This window comes from Dermacentor silvarum, chromosome 2, assembly GCF_013339745.2.
Source record: "Dermacentor silvarum isolate Dsil-2018 chromosome 2, BIME_Dsil_1.4, whole genome shotgun sequence".
NCBI lineage: Eukaryota > Metazoa > Arthropoda > Arachnida > Ixodida > Ixodidae > Dermacentor > Dermacentor silvarum.
Genome location: NC_051155.1, coordinates 102,044,212 through 102,064,361, shown reverse-complemented (window position 1 = coordinate 102,064,361; position 20,150 = coordinate 102,044,212). Strand labels below are relative to the sequence as shown.

The 20,150-nt window shown below is 45.4% G+C and overlaps 1 long non-coding RNA gene across 2 annotated transcripts; it reads right to left on the bottom strand.

Moving 5' to 3' along the window:
- Positions 1-11,258: 11,258 nt before the first annotated feature.
- Positions 11,259-17,209, bottom strand: LOC125943113 (uncharacterized). 2 transcript variants are annotated; one of them, XR_007465567.1, is made up of 3 exons: positions 17,103-17,209; positions 12,882-12,984; positions 11,259-12,211 (listed from the first exon to the last, which is right to left on the bottom strand). It is a non-coding gene; the product is annotated as an uncharacterized LOC125943113 (long non-coding RNA). The 2 variants fall into 2 exon arrangements; XR_007465566.1 differs by lacking the exon at positions 17,103-17,209 and adding an exon at positions 16,876-17,013.
- Between the last annotated feature and the right edge of the window lie 2,941 nt (positions 17,210-20,150).

Genomic DNA, 20,150 nt, shown 5'->3' with positions numbered 1-20,150 from the left:
TATGTCATGCATAGGAACCGCTGTTTCGCACTCCAAAAAAAATTTGCACTTCAAAACGTTTTTAGATTACAAAACGCGTATTATTTGGTCGTTATAAAAAGAGGTCAATTATCTTATAACGCACACACCTTTTTCATTGCATTAAAAGAATTATGCGGCGTGTGCGACAAAACCTCGCAGGCAAGCAACCCTGGGCGCTGCATCAGTCGCATTGTTGAAATCTCACTCACGTGAATTGAGCCCTACAAAAAATCGCATTGCGACGCGGGTGACCGCACCGATTTTTTTTTTTTCACTCCAGTCGCAGCATGTGAAGCAGCCTTCAGTTTCCCTACCTGTTGTCTCAGTCCTGACAACTAAACAACGTCCTCAGCCCCTCTTTTCTTTTTACATCCTCCCCTTTTTTGAACATTCTCAATTCCACTTACTCGGTGCACCAGCTATTCTCCTCCTCCTTCCCTTCATTAAGTGAGGGGGAGAGTTCTTTTGCCGTCCAAAGTTTCATGTTGCTGGTCCTGCCAATCATGAGCAATATGTGGACATCATTGCCTAGCTCTTCATGACTGCCTTCTACTGGTGATGACGTGATGAGTTAACCAGTGCATTTGGTGACCAAAGGTGAACAATTAATGTGTGTTCATTGTCCCTCGTTAGCAGGCTTTTCTGAAGAGAGGTCTGCAACACTTTTTCTATCAGTTTCATCGTTTTTCCACTCAATGACCTAATTGCAGTCATTTTTTTTTTACTGGGGCACTGCAGCCCTTGCGCAAGGAAGTCCTTGCGCAGCATGCAACAGACGTGCTCATTTGGACACCGCTTTGCAACCTTCTCCAACTTTTTACCTGCCACGCTTATTTCAGTGATTGCCGCTGGGGAGCAGCGGTAAACTTTTTTTTTGGTCTTATAGCAGCGTCTAGGTAGCTAGTGTCCTTGTCTATCTCTTGATTGCCAATTACACCTGCACCGACCAGGTGTAGTTTTTTCAGATGCAATTGGTCCTTGTGCTGTTCATTCAAAAGTGGCTTATACCACTGGAAGTTGAGCACTGATGCAGTCCACTTTTTGAATTGGTTTTTTGGTAGCTGTCCGCTGCAATCAAAATGCTTGCATTGTCATGGACAGTGCTGCACTGATGGGGGGGGGGGGGGAGTGTAGTCGGGTGTTGTAACCCACCCTGAGGCCGAGTTACCTGTCCCCCCCCCCCCCAATTCACGCGTCAAGCCCCACCACTCCAATGTGTACCTTCAGTGCTCTGTTCACATTGTCATTACATTCAGGAGGTAGCTTGAGGTAGAACTTTCCTGATTTTTGGTGGGAGGCCACACTCAAAAGTCATTTTTTTTGCAAATATTTGATTTTTTTGTTTTTTATATTTTAAGATCCCCCAACATTTAACTACCTATTCAAATATTGCAAAAAACGGTATGTTCCTATCACGATTAGTTTGGGCGTTATAGGGAGTTTTTGAACCCGTACCCTCGTATTGCGAAACCGAAACTAAATTGCATTGGTTTCGGAAATCAGTTATATTTCTTTCTGTAATTACTATGCTGAGTATTTTTATTATCAGCTGTTTGTATTATTAAATGGTATTCTTTTGCTTGGTTATGCGCTTACTATTCTTCTAAATTCTCTATAAGAACGGCCACAAGGGGATCCTGACGCTCAAAGAACGTTTGTTGTTTACCTTGGTCAGGCATCGCTTAGCTGCTGTTTAAATTGCAAATTGCGTTTTTGCAACGCTCACAGTTGTGAAGGCATAAAAAGTAGACCACTTAGACCACTTTTAAGTAGTATGGCAAAGGTCAGAGTGCACAGAAGACGCAAACGTAAGTTTGCCGGGAACCAACACACGACGAAGCGTCTGTCTCCTGAGCTAGTGGATGCAGGCGTTTCAGCAAGTGCCAAGAAGCTTGGGAACATCGAGAAAAGCTATGAAGCTCTGTTGCCAGATCCTGCTCTCCAAGGGAACAGGATAGTTGACTTTGATATCGTTTGTTCAGTTCTTTCAGTGCTAGCATGCCCTGAATGCAAGAATTCATCACTGAAGCTGGAAGAACGCTCTCATCAAGGGATTTGCTCTACCTGTGCAGTTGTGTGTGCTGTGTGTGGCTTCGAGCATTCGTTCAATACATCGAAAAGAACGGTGCGTGCTGATGATAACAATATTCGACTGGTGTATGCAATGCGCCAGTTAGGGAAAGGGCATGCAGGTGCTACAACGTTCTCCAAAGTGATGAACATGCCTCCCCCTGCGCGCCATTCCGCCTACGACAGAACATCATCTCAACTGTCTGCAGCAGCTGAAAAAGTAGCATCGAAGTCGATGACTGATGCTGCTGCAGAAGTTTGTCGTGTCATAAGGAGTGATGAGTGCGGTGTTTCAGGTGACGGAACGTGGCAGAAGCGTGGCCATTCTTCTTTGAACGGCTGTGTGTCGGTGATTTCTGTTGACACAGGAAAAATGATTGTTTTTGAGGCACTTTCCAGGACATGCATGGCTTGCAAAACCAAACGAAAGTTGAACCCAAACATTCATACAAGGAGTGGAAGGCAAGTCACACTTCCTGCCAAGCAAACCATAAAGGAAGTGCAGGTAGTATGGAGACGGTTGGTTTGTACAGAATATTTGAGCGATCACAAGCAACACGAGGCTTGAAGTACCTGGAGTACTATGGTGATGGTGACTCAAAGAGCTATGCCACTGTAAAGGACATGTATGGAGAAAACAGCGTGCAGAAACTTGAATGCATTGGGCATGTTCAGAAGCGTGTCGGCTGCCGCCTGAGGAAACTCAAGAAAACAGTGCGGGGACTTGGAGGTAAAGGAAAGTTGACTGATGCCCTTATTGACCGCCTGCAAAACTACTATGGGATAGCTATAAGAGCTAATGTGGGAAACTTTCGGAGATGAAACAAGCCACCCTGGCCAGCCTCTTCCACTGCAGCTCTACAGATGCGCAACCAGGACACGGCCTGTGCCCAGTAGGACCGAACAGCTGGTGTGGCTACAAAAGGTGGAATCCTCTGCCGAGGAAAGTACGTCCACAGAGGAGGACTTCCGAATGTGTGCTGAGCAGAGTAAAAGCTGTGTACAGCGATCTCTGCTGGGATGAACTTTTATCAAAGTGTCTGCATGGACAGACACAAAATGCAAATGAATGCTTCAATGGACTTATATGGCAGCGGGCTCCCAAGGAGGTGTATGTCAGCTTGCCTACAATACGGTTTGCCTTACATGACGCTGTTGCACATTTTAATAATGGTAGCATAAGCACCCTGGACATACTGAGGCAGGCTGGCATTGAACCAGGGTACTACACGACAAGAGCTTGCAATGCCAGAGACCGCCAGCGCATGCAGAAGGCTCTACGCAAATCAACTGACGAGACAAAATGGGCTAGGAAGAAAAGGCGAGCAGCAGCACGAACAAAAGGAGACTCTACTGCATCTCACGAGGGCCCCACCTACGAGCCTGGTGCATTTTAGGCCTCTATGTGTTGTTTTTCACATGTTTCACATGGTTTGAACTCTTTATTTATGTTTTTCTCAAAACAAGATTTTGCTTCACCTCATGTTACGCAAACGGTGATAACTTTTTTTATATGAATATATTGAAATTTAATTTTGCACACTCATTCCTCACATACAGATGTGTGAAATGAACCACGATGAAAACACTGATGCAATAGTTATGACTTTAGAGCCCATTTTGCAAATAATGTGACCAAAACTGGTCATTTTTCGAACTTTGTTTAGTTCTTGGAGGATTTCTTTTTTAGTGTCTATCACATTATGTTTATCCTGGTTCATTTCATAGGGCATACATTTAGCTACACATATGCCAAAGCTTTCCTCAATTCCTTATTTCAGTAGTTACTTATCATTGCTGGCGTGACTACCAATTTTAGCACATTTCTTTATTATGACTCCCTGAAAAAAATTTGAACTCTTTTTTGCACTTTAAATAGTGAAATATGTTACTTAAGACGTGCTTAATCGCACAAAAGATTATTATATTCCTGGCTGCTGAATTAAAAATTCTTTTTTGAGTGTGGCCTCCCACCTTAACAAAAACACTCTATCACTGTCTTGTATTTCTTCATTCACTCTTAAATTACTTTGAATAAAATGCTAAACAAATGCATCATCATCATCCTTGGTGTCATTACATTAGTATAATTATTAGGCATTTTATTTGCTGTGGTATTCCTCTGGCTAAATCAAGGAAATTGTACATTATGCAAAGTGCCCTTGCTTCCCCCTTCCCCCCCCCCCTCAAGAAAAAAAATGCAACCCCCCCTGGGGGGCAGAGATCCTGAGTGCGCTACTGGTCAATGGAGCAATGTTTTGGGATGGGAATGATCAGTAGCATCATATTTCTTGGAGCCTAGCAGTTGAAGCACATTGCTGTTAAGTGGTGGACTAGCCACGGAGCATACCTCAGGTACTTCTTAGCCTCCAGTGTGAGTTGTTGTTGAATCGTACACGAAGTGTGACAGAAATTTGTCGACAATACAAGTGATGCCGTGGCTTCGCATTGCCGAACATCACCAACAAAAGTTGTTCAATACCTAGTTCTCAGCACTACATGGCCTTGGCAATGTCGGTGTGAATGAACGAATGCTAGCTTCCGCTGTCTAGCATTACAGAAACCATGAGTCATCGGTGTCCACATTCCACCAAAACGCGATCGGTCTGGAGCAGCAAAGACTTTGCTCCTATGTCACCCGTTCTGGCTGTGGTAACAGTTGGTGGAGTCAGCCCAGACGCAGCAAGCTGCGCAGTTGCACTTGGCGTAGCGGTCCTTGCGGGGGCTTAACAACTCGCAAAGTACTGTTAGGTGACTGCATTGGCACTCGTTGCATGTGAGGCCATGGGAAACTGCAAAATCAAGCAACACAATTCTGCGTTCCTAAGTGGTAGCTGCAACCAGCATTGTGCAGCCCGTTAGTTTCTTGTCGGCGGGGATGTTGGCTGTGCATTCTACGATGATACCTGTGCTACTCTCACACAAAAGGCAAAGATATGTGGCTCCGTGGATTCTGTCACTGATAGAACAGACACAGGCGGAATGCTAGGCGCACATTTCGACATTGTGCTCAGGTCATCAGCCTCCAAGGTTGAGTGGCTGGTTTGTGCTGCTGACTGTTCTTGCATGCCTTCCTCCTGCATGTCGACCTGGATTCGCAAAATAACAATGTCTTTTGCATGGTGTATTCTGCATGGTGCGTACCCCAGGCCTTCGAGCACGCTTATGTGGAATCACACGGTGTCGTGCAACAGGCACTGCTTCTTCATGTATTCGGGGTCTTAACCAGTTATAACAATAGCAACTGGTCAATGTGTTCATTAACCAAAAGTTATTGTCGAGCGAAGCGCTCTCTCAGTATGTTCACAGGGATGTTGTAGTTGCCATCGGCCAGCCCGATTCCTTCGATTGCTCGTTTAGACCTCCCGTCAAGTAGATCAATAGATACTTGAATTTTTCTATAAGTGGCAGCTCGATAGTTTGGTGCAACGTCGCACAGCAGTGACACCAAAATTCTTGCCCCTGACGTAAATCGCTGGCATTCTATGCAACTTGTTTCTAGGCCTTCGTTCTACATCTAACCTCCTAGACTCAGTGCCTTACTACCAAACCTGACTTGGGATTTCTCTCACTCATTCCCGTGGTTAAAGTGATTGCTACTTTTTCGATGTTTTCTCATAAAAGGCAGTTTTGTTAATCGAATTAGTAGTGACAAAATTTTATTTCGCGAGAGCCTACTACTTTGCAATTAATAAGCTTGCAGTTTTTCTTGACATCCATGCTAGAATTTTATTACCCAATTTATGGAAACTGAAACCTCTAAAAAAATTGCACTGCTGTTCACTAAGTGTGTGCCATCACGCCGACGTTCCTCAATGAGATGTGCACCGTGATGTAGTGAGATGTTAAATAAGATTGTCAAATAAGAAAAAGACACCTTTTGCATCTCACAAGAAACAATATTTCAACATTTCGGGCTGCTTATGGCGACATTTAATGTGCAGCAATAAAAGCAAAGCACATCTTTCAGCTTCTTTCTACTAACCTGCCAAAATTCGGGAGCATGTTCAAGTGCAACAAAAAGTTACATACCACTGACAAATACAAATGGTAGTGTAATAAAAACCAGAAAGCAAGGAATGTCAAGCAGTCTGAAATGATGCTAAAACTTTTTGTGATGTTCTGTTGAAGTGTCAGATGTGCCCAATTACCTTTACATTTCCAAGATTTCAGCTGTTCATGAAAGGAAAAAATTGTCGTCCACCTGCATGCAGCATGAAGCTCCAAAGGAAACCAATCCGGGTGTTTCAGGAACAAATGTGGATGATTGTCCCTTTCATGAACCTTCCTCCATCTTACGGGATTCCGCAGCACTGATTTGCCAGATTCCAGCTGTTGTTGACCTTGCAGAGGTTCAAGTTGATTTATTATTTAAAGATGTTGTTTTGCTGTGGTATTGGTCAGATCAATTCACTGCTCGTAACTAACGCTACTATGTACTCATCTATCTATATACAGGATGTTTCAGCCAACCCGTGCCAAGCCTTAAGAAATCCATGTGTGCATTATGACGATGCAACCAACTTAATATTGTTCACTGTCCTCTCGAGCAACTCGTATTATTTTTTTACTGTGAGCTTACGTTTTAGTAACAATTTTAGAAATATTTGTTTGAAAAGCAAGATCTTCAATGGAGAGGTTGTAGAGTGACAAATATCCAAGTAATTCTTTCCATGGCGATAGCTACTGTGCTCGAGGGTGGTAGTTTGGGCAAGTTGGCATTCCATGAAGTTTTCTTGAATTAACACAACTTGGAAAAAAGTGAAGGAAACAAGACAACCAGAAAAAAAAGCAGGGAAAAGGGGGCTGCTAAAGCACCCTCTTATATTTTTTTTATGGACTGCAAAGAAAGTATGCGAGATTTGAAGAACTGCCACATGACTATACACTTGCACACAGCGATCATTTATGCCCTCAAACAGGCTACCAACAAATGATCAATGCTGCATGCAGACCGAAGGCCAGGAATAGCTGCAAGCCTGAAAGTTACAGGCAATGGACACACCTGTTGTCTCCAATACTTCACTACCCACAGTCAAAACCTCCTAGCCCTTTACATTGTCTGCAACAGCAAAACGCTAACAGAGCTTCAAGAATTGCCATGCGTTACTTATCGCATATCCCATTGCTTTATTTATTTGAACAGAAAAGGTATCTCCACAAACGTGGATGCTAAGACCATCGTATTGATCCATCTCCATTGCATGAGGCCAGTTTATGCCTTCGGTCCTGCGTACAGCATCGATTATTTGTTCGTACCATACTTGAGGGCACCAATTTCGCTGCGCGCTTGCCTAGTCATGTGCCAGAAAAATTGAAACAACAGCAAACCAAGGAAAGCAATTATTTAGATATTTGTTAAAAGGCTTTCCAACTTCTTGGTAGCAAATTTTCTGTTTAAGGCAATACTTTAACAGTTAACATAGCATCACTGACGTATTGGTACATTTCTGTGTTTCTTTCCCGCCATGTTCCTTTTGACAGCTGTGAGAACCACACCAGGAGAACATTTGCCATTATCCGTTATGGGGACACCGGCTGCATGGCTGCACCAACATCATCACCATCTGGGCCTTGGTCATGCGCCCATGCCACGCGCAGCCAGCCTAGGGCCGGAGCGCAAGGGGCGGCAACCAGGAAGCTGCTCAGTTGGCCTGGGCTTCGGGCAGTAAAGGTTGTCTTTTGGATGGCTCTTTCACCCTGTGTCGTCTCTGAGAGCCTCAGCTGGCCACTGGCTCTGAAGCCACTGCCCTGAGCCCACACTGTGTTAATTTTTCATTTCTGCACTACCAAAATTAAACTATTGTGTTTGTTTTATAATATCTGAGGTAAAATACTGCTGGGGGTGCATCACTTCCCAAAAACTCAACACTGAAAGTGTTAATAAAGTATTGTCAATTGATTACCTAAGCATAGGTTAAATGAATACCGAGTTGCCCAAGAAGACAGTGAACAATACTAAATTTCATTCTCGTGAAGCCCACTTGGATGTTTAAAGCTTGGCAAGAGTTTAGCTGAAACACCCTGCATTTGATTATACCTTTTCACCCAGTCCATTGCATGCGTGTAAATGCCAGCAGAAGGGAAGGCCGGGAAGGTGGTGCATATATGTTCAAATCGGGTTGTGCTATTACTGAGTGTGCGATAGCCTAGTATTGAATTTTTTACTGTCTTGGTTACTATAAATACTGCACCATTCCTTTTCATTGTTTCACTGCCCGAGTAGGAAATCGCGAAGTTCCTAATGCTCCCCGTGCCTGTTCATTTCAGCTCAGTAGTCCCTAGAACAGAAATGTTTGCTCTTACCATCTCTTCCTTAAATATAACTTTCCTTGATGCATGCTTGTAACATTCCAAATACCTATTTTAAGGATCTTGATTTGCCGGGTCTTTATTTGGAACTGGCAAGCTCAGTGCCCGGAGTTCCCCCCAGAAATGTCCTAACGCATGGTCAGACTCTATACAGCTCCGAGCACTTCCCCAGTAGCAGATGAGTTGTCTTCAGACCTGGAGACCTCGTCCTCCAGCAACATAGCTTCCTTTACTATGTTCCAGCTCAGTGGCGTTTTTTGGGCAGTGGATAAGGGAGTAGTTTGCCATTGCTTTCTCTGCCACGGCGTCACAGCTGGTAAAGCAACGCCTGTGGGTATGTAGACACCAGCTCGACCAATGTTGCTGATCTTGACCTGGTGACAGTGCTGACTACACTGCTGCTTGCAGTCAGGATATTCATTTAGTCTGGCCCTATCCATAGTGTCTGTCCAACAAAGGTGTCTCTGCCAGTAGGTGCACTACTGCTGGCGTAGCTCCTGGGGTGGCCCACATGTCCTTCCATCACATCTAGGTAGAGATATCCATAACCAGCACAATATTTCTGTTCAGCAATCAGACCTACGTAACATCTCTAAGTGGTGCTCACAATGACTAACAGTTAATTCTTAATCCGAGTAAATGTAAAGTTATGTCAGTCTTGTGCCTCTCCAACCTACCTACATCATTCAGCTGCAATATTACCAAAACTGTACGAATACATCGGAATTTACATAAGCAGTAGTCTTTCTTGGTATAAACGCAGTGATCACATTACTTATGATGCAAACTCAGCCCTTGGCTACATATGCGCAGGAACTCTCCAGGCTCTACAGCATTTAAAATTATTAATGTACATACACTATTAAGACCAAACTCGAGTTTGTGTCATCAGTGTGGTATCCTGGACAAATTACATTAGCCGATGTCTCTGAATCTTCTCGGAACAGGTTAGCTTTCTTTACCTACTCCAACTTCTTCTGCACAGCCAGTCTTGTTTTTTTGCAGACAGACCATCGTGTGTTTAATGTACTGCTTTGAAGAACCTTTTATGCAACTGTATATTCCAAAATATCTTTTTTGAAATCTCCAGCCCTTAAAAAGGAATTAATTTCAGAGCTGACTATGTGCCATCATATCTTGACCATGCAGTTTCTATTCCCTTCCGAAAAACAATTTACTTCACTCAATCCTAACACCAGCACAGAATAGCACCACCTTCCCTCGTCCATCACCAGCACTGAAAATGTATCATTGTTTAAGACAGCTGTTAGTGAGTACATCTCGAGATATTTTACCTAATATATTGTTCCACAAGTACAGTCAACGACAGATTTTCCAGACACCCAATTTTTCGGACTTGCCCGATAATTCGGATGCTCTCGCAGCACCGCCATGTACCGCATACAGGGGTGAGACTCCTGCGCCAATTTGATACAAACGCAAATTCCTGAACGAAACTGTGCCAAACACGGAAAATTGACCACAAATGCGCCAGAACAACAGCTATTCAAATTGCGAAGAGGATGCACTTATTCAGGTACAGGCGTTGTCCTATGAGACGAGAAAGCAAGCAAAACAATTGCACTTGCGCACCAAACGTAAACTCCTGTGACAACACTACTACTTGGCTGTGTGATGTATGTGAAGATCGAACACTATAAAAGCTGTTAACTGGGATACATTCAAGTGCAAGTTCATGCACGGTCAAAGGCGAAAGAACGCCGAAGGGCACACGGCAGGCGAAAGTTTCTCGAAGGTTACGAAGCACGCAAGCAAGCGTATCCATTCCATGCTTGCGAGGTCATGCCACATTTCGACGAGATATTTGTTTTAACATCAAAATTGCACACGTATACTTTAAGGGGTTGAGACATCAAATTTGTGGCTTGCGCGTTGTTTGTTTCAAACATTTCTTATTGCTCCAGAAAGCATGATACACACTGGAAGGTTCATATATTCTCGGTAAATAATTCAATATCGCATTATTTATGTGCACCATTTTCGGTTTCTCGGTGCCGAGTTGGACAGTGACGTCACTAGTTAGGAAGCTTGGTCATGTGGGCCCACAAGGCTGTGAAGCACGTACTGCTGCATCGTCTGCTCTCGCACACACGTTTTGTACCAGCGCAGGCAAACAAACCCATGCCGACAGTTGCCATCGCTAGCTGCGGCAGCTCCAATTCCGACTCTGCGTCCGATGCAGCTTATACTGCATTCTAGACTCGAGGCTTGCCCCGTGCTGTGGGCCACCGCTCATTGTACGTCACTCTAATGTGGTATGACGTCACTAAAACGCGTTACGCTTCCAACACAGTGACGTCGATGTTAATCGCACTAGCGATGGGTCTCGATCGCAAGAACGAGCATTTAGGCACTCTTTGGAAGCGAATTAAAATAGATTTTAAACGTTTGCTGTGCCCAACGCTTCATGTTGAGTGTCCTTTCATACAGAGGAAGCCCACAGCAGGCCTTTTATACCCTCAAAATTTGGTGTCTCAACCCCTTTAAAGGAAACTGTCTGCACAAGTTCAGCACCTATCTGTAAGTACTGCAGAGGAAACGCGAAAAGGCTCACGACCGATCGTGAGAAATGGTTGCTCGGTAGCCGACACTCAAGTCACCACAGACATTGACTTTCGCGGCAATACTCGCTCTCGGGGAGGAGGTTGTGGCAGCCGAAACAAAATCTGAAATAAACCTCGGGTCGAATCATGATTTCTTTTCACTTCGAGACGCGCTCAGTGTTGCAGACTAGCATGCGAGCCGCGAAATGGCAAGTTCACCTATCAAACGCGTTGCAAAACAAAGTGCCACACATGCAAGCCAAGAAATACAAAAAAAGTTGTAGCGCCACCTATGGCATGCAATTGAACTCATTTATTTCATACATGTTGTGATATATTTTTGTTAAAGAGGTGTTGGTGGAAGCATGCATATCTACAAGTGCCCAGGTTTTGTGAATGACGTTTCTCGACTATGAAGTCTTTAGGCACTTGTGTTGGTTGTAGTCCATCCGCCACAAGGCCCACATCTGACGAGCTTCACACCACAACCGTCCATCGGCCAGGGAACGCTGTCTCCACTCTTGTGGATGCTGCTTCGAAGAACAGAGATAAAGAGTGGATCGAGGATGAATACGCTCCTCTGCCTTCGCAGCCGACTTCAAAACTCGGGTGTTACGGCAAAGGAGGCACCCGCGGCACGTCTGGTCGGGGCCATGGCCTGGGTAACTATCAACGACCCAATGCATCGCGCCCAGATGCTGAAGTGATCGTGGTGCCAGTCAAAGATGTCGCCAGGATCATTGGCAAAGGAGGTTCCAGGATCCACGAGCTTCAGGATTCCAGTGGTGCGTACATCTGGGTCAAGAAAGACGACGCAGATAATTACTTCGAGACCAAGATCAAGCTCTCGGACCCCGAAGAGGCGTGTCGCAAGGCCCGCGAGCTCATCGACGCGATCGTCCATCCGCCGGAAGAACCAGCATGCTCCAGCAAAAGCGAAGAACCGCCGCCTTTGCTCAACTGGGACAAGCTGCTTGCCAAGAGCGACGAAGATGCGAAGAAGCGCTGGGCCTCTCTCGCACCGATAATTAAAAATTTTTACGATAATTAAAAATTTTAGACTCTGGCATTGCTGCTGCCAGCCATGATTCCCATCGGCAGCCAGCCTGTTCCGAGGGAGGATGTTGCCATGGTCTTCGAGGTGGTGGTTTCCGGCGGGGAGGAGGCGGTGGCAGTTTGGGTGATGGCAACGAACAACTTTTCCCTCCACCTCTGGACATGTGCTTTCCAAGTGCATTCAGCTTCTGGATGCATGGAAGATAAAAGAAAAAAAGAAAGAAAGCAGCATTAAACAAAGGTAACGACTGTTCAGAATGCAATATTGGCTAAATATTGAGGCACCTTGCGAGGCATGCTTGCCAAATTTATGCCAAGGTGCTGTGAGCCAGAAGTACGCAGGCATCCATTGCATGCAATCCATCTGGCGGCGAAATGTTACAGGCTAGTGCGACAAAACTAGGTTGACAATAAGGCTTACCGCAAACACTAAATAAGAAGGTGGGACAAGAAATCTTGTCCTGACACCTCCTTGTGTTGTGTTTGCCGTAAGCTTTATTATGAATTGGCACCAACTAGCCATGTCAATGAATGCATTCTGCAAAACTATAAATGGAAAAATACACCTTCAGTTTTGCAGAATGCATTCATTGACAGGCTCGTTTGTATTGTCACTTTCAGTACCACTACAATATTTGCTGAATTGAGAAAATGTAGTTCTGTTTTTGCAAAAGAGCTAGTAGCTATTGCTGTCATTGGCATACTCGAAGAATGTGACTAAAGGAATTTTGTTATTGCCTTAGGCAATTATTGCCTGTTACACCTGTTTCCTTCATCCAAATGCACGTGTTGTACCTTTCCTGTGCATGCGCTGTTGCTAATTGCCAAGTTCTGCCGCTTCTGTGTGTGCATGCTTACATTTTTTTTGGTGGGAAGTCTCCAATGGCCCTAGTTGCCACGACTCAGAAGCGTCGACGTGCTTTAAACATGCCGATGTTGAAGGTAGCCACATATACAGGATCTGCATAAAAAATTATCGAAAAAGGTGAAATGATTATTTATTTATTAATTATTACACATTTTTGTTGCCACTACAGCTATGACCCTCTGGGAAAAAGCAATCAACAGTTGCACTAGAAAGTTTGTTAGGTGAGGTCGGCTTTTTGTATATTGATCACTGTCACAATGGCATGTGTGAGCATGCTTGAGCCCAGATAAAATCAAGGATCAAAGGCTATTAAATTCATGCCATGTTCAGGCATTCTAGTTTGTTCTAGTTGGCGTCTGTTTTGTGCTTTGGTAGACTCGGGAAAAAAGTTCAATGCATACTTCATTGAGAATCAAAAATGAAGCAGGCATGCTGGACGCGGAGGTATCTGCTACGGATGGGGCACTATAGCTTTAATATATTTAATATTGGTCACCTTGGCACATCCGTTACGGAGATTTGGCCAAGAATGTCTATTGACCCTTTTTGCGGAGCAGTTTGTTTTCAAGAAACGAGATGGTGCTTTCGGTGGCACGCCATACATTGCCTCAGCGAAAGCGCACGAATACGAAACCATTACCGCTTCTGCCTTGTTTCCGTGCAATCAGCTGTCGAAAATGCAACTGGGTTTCGCTCACGCACTGTGCTCCATTCATGCAGTAAAATGTGGAGCGGTGGATTGGAGACGTTTGCAGTAGTTGGCTGCAAAAATAGTGACTGTGTAGTGAAGAAGAGGAAGAAGCATATTAAGGAATGTAATGAATATATGTCCTAGTTCACGGACTGTTGCTACATACGAGCAGCCTCCGTTTCTGGCCCTTCACAATAAACGAGTTTCCTGGTGGATAAAAAAAAAAAAAGATTTCACAAAAATTCACATCAGCGTTGTATCGCTAACCTCCACCCCGGAATGTCGGCAAGAATGAGTACCGCTCGCTAAAGACCGATAAAAGGAATAGCACCGCTTTCCGGCACAGTAAGTTTCACGCACATTATCTACACACATCTACCACAACTTGCACGCCAACTTATGCACACTTGAATCGATACACCAAAGCATGTGTAACAGCTACTACACCAACAGTACATGAATGTTCGCTGAATGTTTCGTGACAGTCCACAGGAGTAAGCGAGTTAGTAGCGATACTATTTGCTACAAGCTATTACAAAGAACAGAACAGCCACGTTCCAAGCCTTGTGTGCAGCAAGAACAAATCTACTGCAACTGAACACACCCGAGAGCGATTAGGCTGAAAATAATCGGATAGTGACCTAACGGACGAACTTCAGAGTCAGAAACGTGACAAGCTTCTGCTTCTAAGTATTTGCCAAATAAAGACCGAAGAGCAAAACACTGATTCTGATTCAATTCCGAAGCGGAAAGCTAGAATAGCTTGGCATACATTTTTATCCTTGATTTTAGAACAACCATATACGATGCACGCGCTGTTTGGACAAAGCTTAATGAGCTTTGAAAGTGCTTTAACATGTCCTCTGAAGCTGTGGCCAAAGTTTTGTGTCGACCACCCAGTCAGCATTTACGATATCTTCCGAAACAGAGGTTTCGCGAGCCACACTGGGCGTCATGTAAATCCATAGTAAACGCGGAGGCAGCTGAGGCAGGCAATGGACGCGTCACCGCATGATCAAACATGGCAGCTACCACGGGGACGCCGCGAAAGAGTCAATATACCTGTCAATATGCTGTGCCGCAGGTTGTCTACTCGGGCACAAGCTAGTAGACAACTTGGGTCACTGGATATAGTGCCACCGTTTATTGTTTGAGATAGCCCATCCATGCAAAGCGGTCAAAGTAGGTAAGTAAAGGTGTTTCCTTATAAAAAGGTGGCCAGGACAATCGCTGCTTGTAGCCGAGTTACTAAGCACATTCTCCAAACAGTAGCACTTCTGTCACGCTTCCATGGACAGTGCCAGGCTTTTCGTTAGAGACAGGCACAAGAGACTTCTGTGTCTGTATAATGCTCTGAGAAATTGCTGGTTGCGACGATTTATAAACTAAGAGAAGACACTGAGTGGGGGAGGTTTACAGGCAACCATCTGCAAGCATATAAATTTCTTTTTCCATGTCTTACTTTACCGAAATGTCTCTGTACTTTTTTATGCCTTACGAGAACGACGTGTGTTCAGAGATAGAAGTTAGTCTTTTTCCTCGTAGTTATAAGACAGCAGTGCTTCTGTCATCATCATCATCATCAGCCTAAATTTATGTCCACTGCAGGACGAAGGCCTCTCCCTGCAATCTCCAATTACCCCTGTCTTGCGCTTGCCGATTCGAACATGCGCCTGCAAATTTCCTAACTTCATCACACCACATAGTTTTCTGTTGTCCTCGACTGCGCTTCCCTTCTCTTAGTATCGATTCTGTAACGCTATAATGGTCCACCAGTTATCCATCCTACACATTTCATGACCTGCCCAGCTCCATTTATTCCCCTTAATGTCAACTAGAATATCAGCTATCCCCGTTTGCTCTCTGATCCACGCCGCTCTCTCCCCGTCTCTTAACGTCAGGCTTAATCATTTTTCGTTTCATCGCTTTTTGTGCAGTCCTTAACTTGTTCTCGAGCTTCTATGTTAACCTCCAAGTTTTTGCCCCATATGTTAGCATGGGTAGAATGCAATGATTGTACTTTTTTTTTTTCAATGACAGTTGTAAGCTCCCAGTCAGGATTTGGCAATGCCTACCATATACACTCCAACCCAACTTATTCTTCCGTAAATTTCCTTCTCATGATTAGAGTTCCCTGTGAGTAATTGACCTAGATAAACGTACTCCTTTACAAACTCTAGAGGCTGACTGGCGATCCTAAATTCTTGTTCCATGGCCAGGCTATTGAACATTGTCTTCTGCATATTAATCTTCCACCCCACTCTTACACTTTCTTGGTTAAGGTCCTCAATTATTTGTTGTAATTCGTCCCCATTATTGCTGAATTGGTCACTGTAATCTGCAAACCGAAGTTTGACAAGATATTCGCCGTTGATGCTCACTCCTAGGCCTTCCCAGTCTAAGAGCTTGAATACTACTTCTGAGCATGCAGTGAATAGCATTGGAGAGATTGTGCCTCCTCGCCTGTCCCCTCTCTTGATATTTTGCCTTCTATTTTTCTTGTGGAGAACCAATGTAGCTGTGGAATATTTGCAGATATTTCTCAAGATACTCATGTATGCCTCTTGAACTCCTTGATTGCGCAATGCCTCTACGATTGCTGGTATCTCTGGCATATATAGCTTAATAATTAACAAAAACATTTCTCCATTGAACAGCAGTGTTGAGCTAGGAAATAGGCCAGATGCGTTCGTTTATGCATTAGTCGGCTAACTATGCTGGTGCAACATTGCATAACAGCACACAAAATAGGATGTCGTTAGAACAACAGAAAACTGAGTAAGTTCAAGTGGATTCATGGTATGCAAAGTCAGGCATGCAATACAGACAAAAGAATCACCAGGAGGCCAACCACATGCCTGTTATCAAGTAAACATTCACACACGTGCGGATTGAAAGGAAGACACATCTTGTAGTCATTTTGCCCACCTTCCTTTCCATGCGAGAATATCTTATGTGGGATAGAACTGAGGAAATAGTGATTTGAAGCTGAGGATTCTATAGTCATGGGCAACTTTGTGCGGTAATGAAGGGGAAAAAAATTTAGAGGCAAAGCCTGCTTAAGAATGGTCCTGAAAAAAATTCCTACATTCTCATTTGCATTAGTTTGGCTTGGGGAAGAAAAAAAAAACATGTGCATCTTATTTACAGCAGCTAATTAAAATTTGACTACTACTGCTTCTCTCTTTGCCCATGTGCGAAAGTCGCACATGGTAGCTGTGATGATTTATCTATTTAAAGAAACAAAGCACTATCAACAAGGAGAACGGAAACAGGCTAGGACGGAACATTACATGACAATGTCGAAGACTCTGCTCTCGCCGACTGCCACCGCCGTAGACGCATACGCACTTGATCCCTCGGTAATGGTATTTTTTTGCTGCCCGCCCAATCTGCCGGGCAAGCCCGCGCGGCGGAGCGAGAACCGGACCTGAAGCACCTTTCCTCTCCTTCCTTGGAATAGGCTGGCTGTCGATGTGAATCATGGCTGGTAGCAGGAATGCCAGAGTCTTCCCTGTACCTGTCTGTGCGATTCCGATGAGGTCTTGAACTTGAAGCAGGATTGACGAGGCCAGGCTCTGTATTGGAGACGGCTTCGCGAACTTGTTTTTGTAGATTTCGTCCAAGATTACCGGATGGTTTCAAAACGCGAGCTCGAACGTTGTCACGGGGTTAGGTTGTTGTGGGCCCAAGTACTTGACAACTATATTGTTGTTGTCTGCCTTGAAGGCCACCGCCTCCTCAGCAGACATGGACGCAACTTGAGCATCTTCCCCGCCGGAAACCACCACCTCGACGACCGCGGCAACCTCCTCCCTCGGAACAGGCTGGCTGCCGATGTGAATGATGGCTGGCAGCAGCAATGCCAGAGTCTAACATTTTTAATTATCGTAAAAATTGTTAATTATCGGTGCGAGAGAGGCCCAGCGCTTCTTCGCATCTTCGTCGCTCTTGGCACGGCCGCCTGGATCGGCGCGCGCGGCGGGGTTGCTACGGCCGTCCCATTCGACGCGCGCCCCATTGAAAACATGTAATTGAGGAAGTTCGCCCGCGCGCCGTGAGGCGGCGCTGTGCTCCCACCCCTCTGCTGACGGCGTCGCGGCCGTGGAGATGCTTGGAGAGATGCGCATTTGACATCGTCCAAGGGGTGAAGATGGGTTGATTGTTTGCCTAAAGTGGCCTGACAGTTGCAAGCAACGGCACGAGAATCAAGACACGTGGTGATAGATTCTTAAGCCGGCTTTACACAGCGAGGGTGTTTCTTTGTAGCATAATACGATAGAGATGCAGCTAACGCATAGGCAGGGTGTTTACGCGACTTTGTGTGGCGCATTGCATGCGCCTTGAGACGTATTCTGGCGAGTGAGTTGCCGCTGTGCCTAAGCGCTTCCCGTGACCACGCTCGTCATTCTTTTCTTGCGCTTGCTTTTCCCTTCAAAAAGAAACGTATTTCATTTTCGTGGTCACTGTATGGCTACGTTCTCGGGTCGAGCGCTGTGTTCACAGAAGTCTTCATATACAGAAATCACGGGGGTAATAATACTTTTGCAGTACATCTTCTCCAGCCTGATGTACCGGCCCAATTAATTATTCGGGGCCCTTGCATGCGCGTCGCATTGACATTGTGAAGTTCCCACGATACATCAGTGGTGCTGAAGCGGCTTTTCCTTCAAGCCTCGAACTACTATATGTTACTTGGAAGTGTTGCTGCTGAAGGCCCTGTGTAACTAGCATATATGCTTTCATATGCATTTCATATTGTTGTACCACATTGAATTGAGGCAAGTGATTTGTTTTGATAATCTCGCCTGAAATTCTGCGTGTAATTTACTCTATTTTTCAAAAACATGCCGTACTGCTGCGTGCCGTGCTGCAAGTAGAGCACCAAGAAAAAGCTTGGTCTAAGTTTTCACGCATTTCCAGTGGAGGAAACTGGAGCAGTGGAGCTTTAATTTGTCCTCACTTAGAGATCTGCCCTCTTTTTGCTTGCCAGGCAAACGAAGAGCATGCATAAGCGATTTCTTCATGAATTGCAAGCAAATTTATAAAGCCCCTACTCTCAAATATTGGCGCAGTCGTTACGGGCACAGCGGCTTACCGCAAAAAACTAATGAGTAAGCCACTGAGCCGAAAAGTCCTCCGCGTTTGAAGAAGTACTGCGAGTGCACATGCGCTGTGTGTTTGCTATCGTAAATAAATTGTAGGTATTGTGAATGTGTTATGCTGGTAATTTCGCCATGAATACAAACATGGCATTCAATATTTACTGATGGCTCAGAAAATTGCTTAAAAATGCCTGTCCGTGGCTGTCGACTCAGGTAAGCAGCTTGATACTTCGTTCAGGAAGACGCGCGATGAGTTCGCTTACTTAACACGCTTATTTAACACAATAAACAGCGCATTCACATGTACAGATGCAAGACAGCCGCGACTTCAGCTCTCCATTTAAAAGCACCGAGTCATATCTCTCGCTTTCCAAGGCGTATTTTGACAGTCAATTGGTCAAGCTGGGGAAAATGCAAGTCATAAACAAAAGTTTGCGGGCTGCGGATTCGCGAAAAAAAAAAAAAAAAAAAACATCTTGGTTCCCTCGTCAGTCAGCTGGCATTCCTTCTAGCAGATAGCGCTTAAATGCCTTCTTTCGCGTGCAGGCTTTCCATTGGCATGCTGCGCTTGAGCGCGCGGAAATAATTTGCCCGCAAAACTTTGGCTTACGAGTGTACGCGTTTCGGGCAGCATCATCCTGACAGAGGCTGGAGTGCAAAGAAGAAAAAAAAATAGCGTCAAGGGACATCGGTGCTTTTGTGTGCCTTTTTGTTCGGCACAACTTCTCGCGGTTTCTTATAAAGCGATATTTTCATTATAGCGCGATTTATAGCGCAAATCGTCTCGCGCGCAGCCGTAGCAAGGGAGTTGAGGGGTGGGAGGCGCGCGCCGCGGTGCGGCGAAAGCAGCGGCCACGCCCCTTTCCGCAATTACACCCTCTCCGTCCGATTGGGACGGCCGGAGCAACCCTGCCGCGCGCGTCGATCCAGGCGGCCGTGCTCTTGGCAAGCAGCTTGTCCCAGTCGAGCAAAGGTGGCGGTTCTTCGGTTTTGCTGGAGCACGCTGGTTCTTCCGGCGGATGGACGATCGCGTCGATGAGCTGGCGGGCCTTGCGACACGCCTCTTCGGGGTCCGAGAGCTTGATCTTGGTCTCGAAGTAATTATCTGCGTCGTCTTTCTTGACCCAGATGTGCGCACCACTGGAATCCTGAAGCTCGCGGATCCTGGAACCACCTTTGCCAATGATCCTGGCGACATCTTTGACTGGCACCGGGGTCACACCAGCGTCTGGGCGCGACGCATTGGGTCGTTAATAGTTACCCCGGCCATGGCGCCGACCAGACAATACGCCGAGGTTGCCTCCTTCGCCGTAACGCGTGGGTTCTGAAGTAGGCTGCCAAGGCGAAGGAGCGTATTCGTTCTCGTTCCACTCGGTCTGCATTCTTCGAAACGGCGGCCATAACAGGGGATACAGCGTTCCCTGGACGAACGATGGTCTTGACAACGATGGTCTTGACCAACG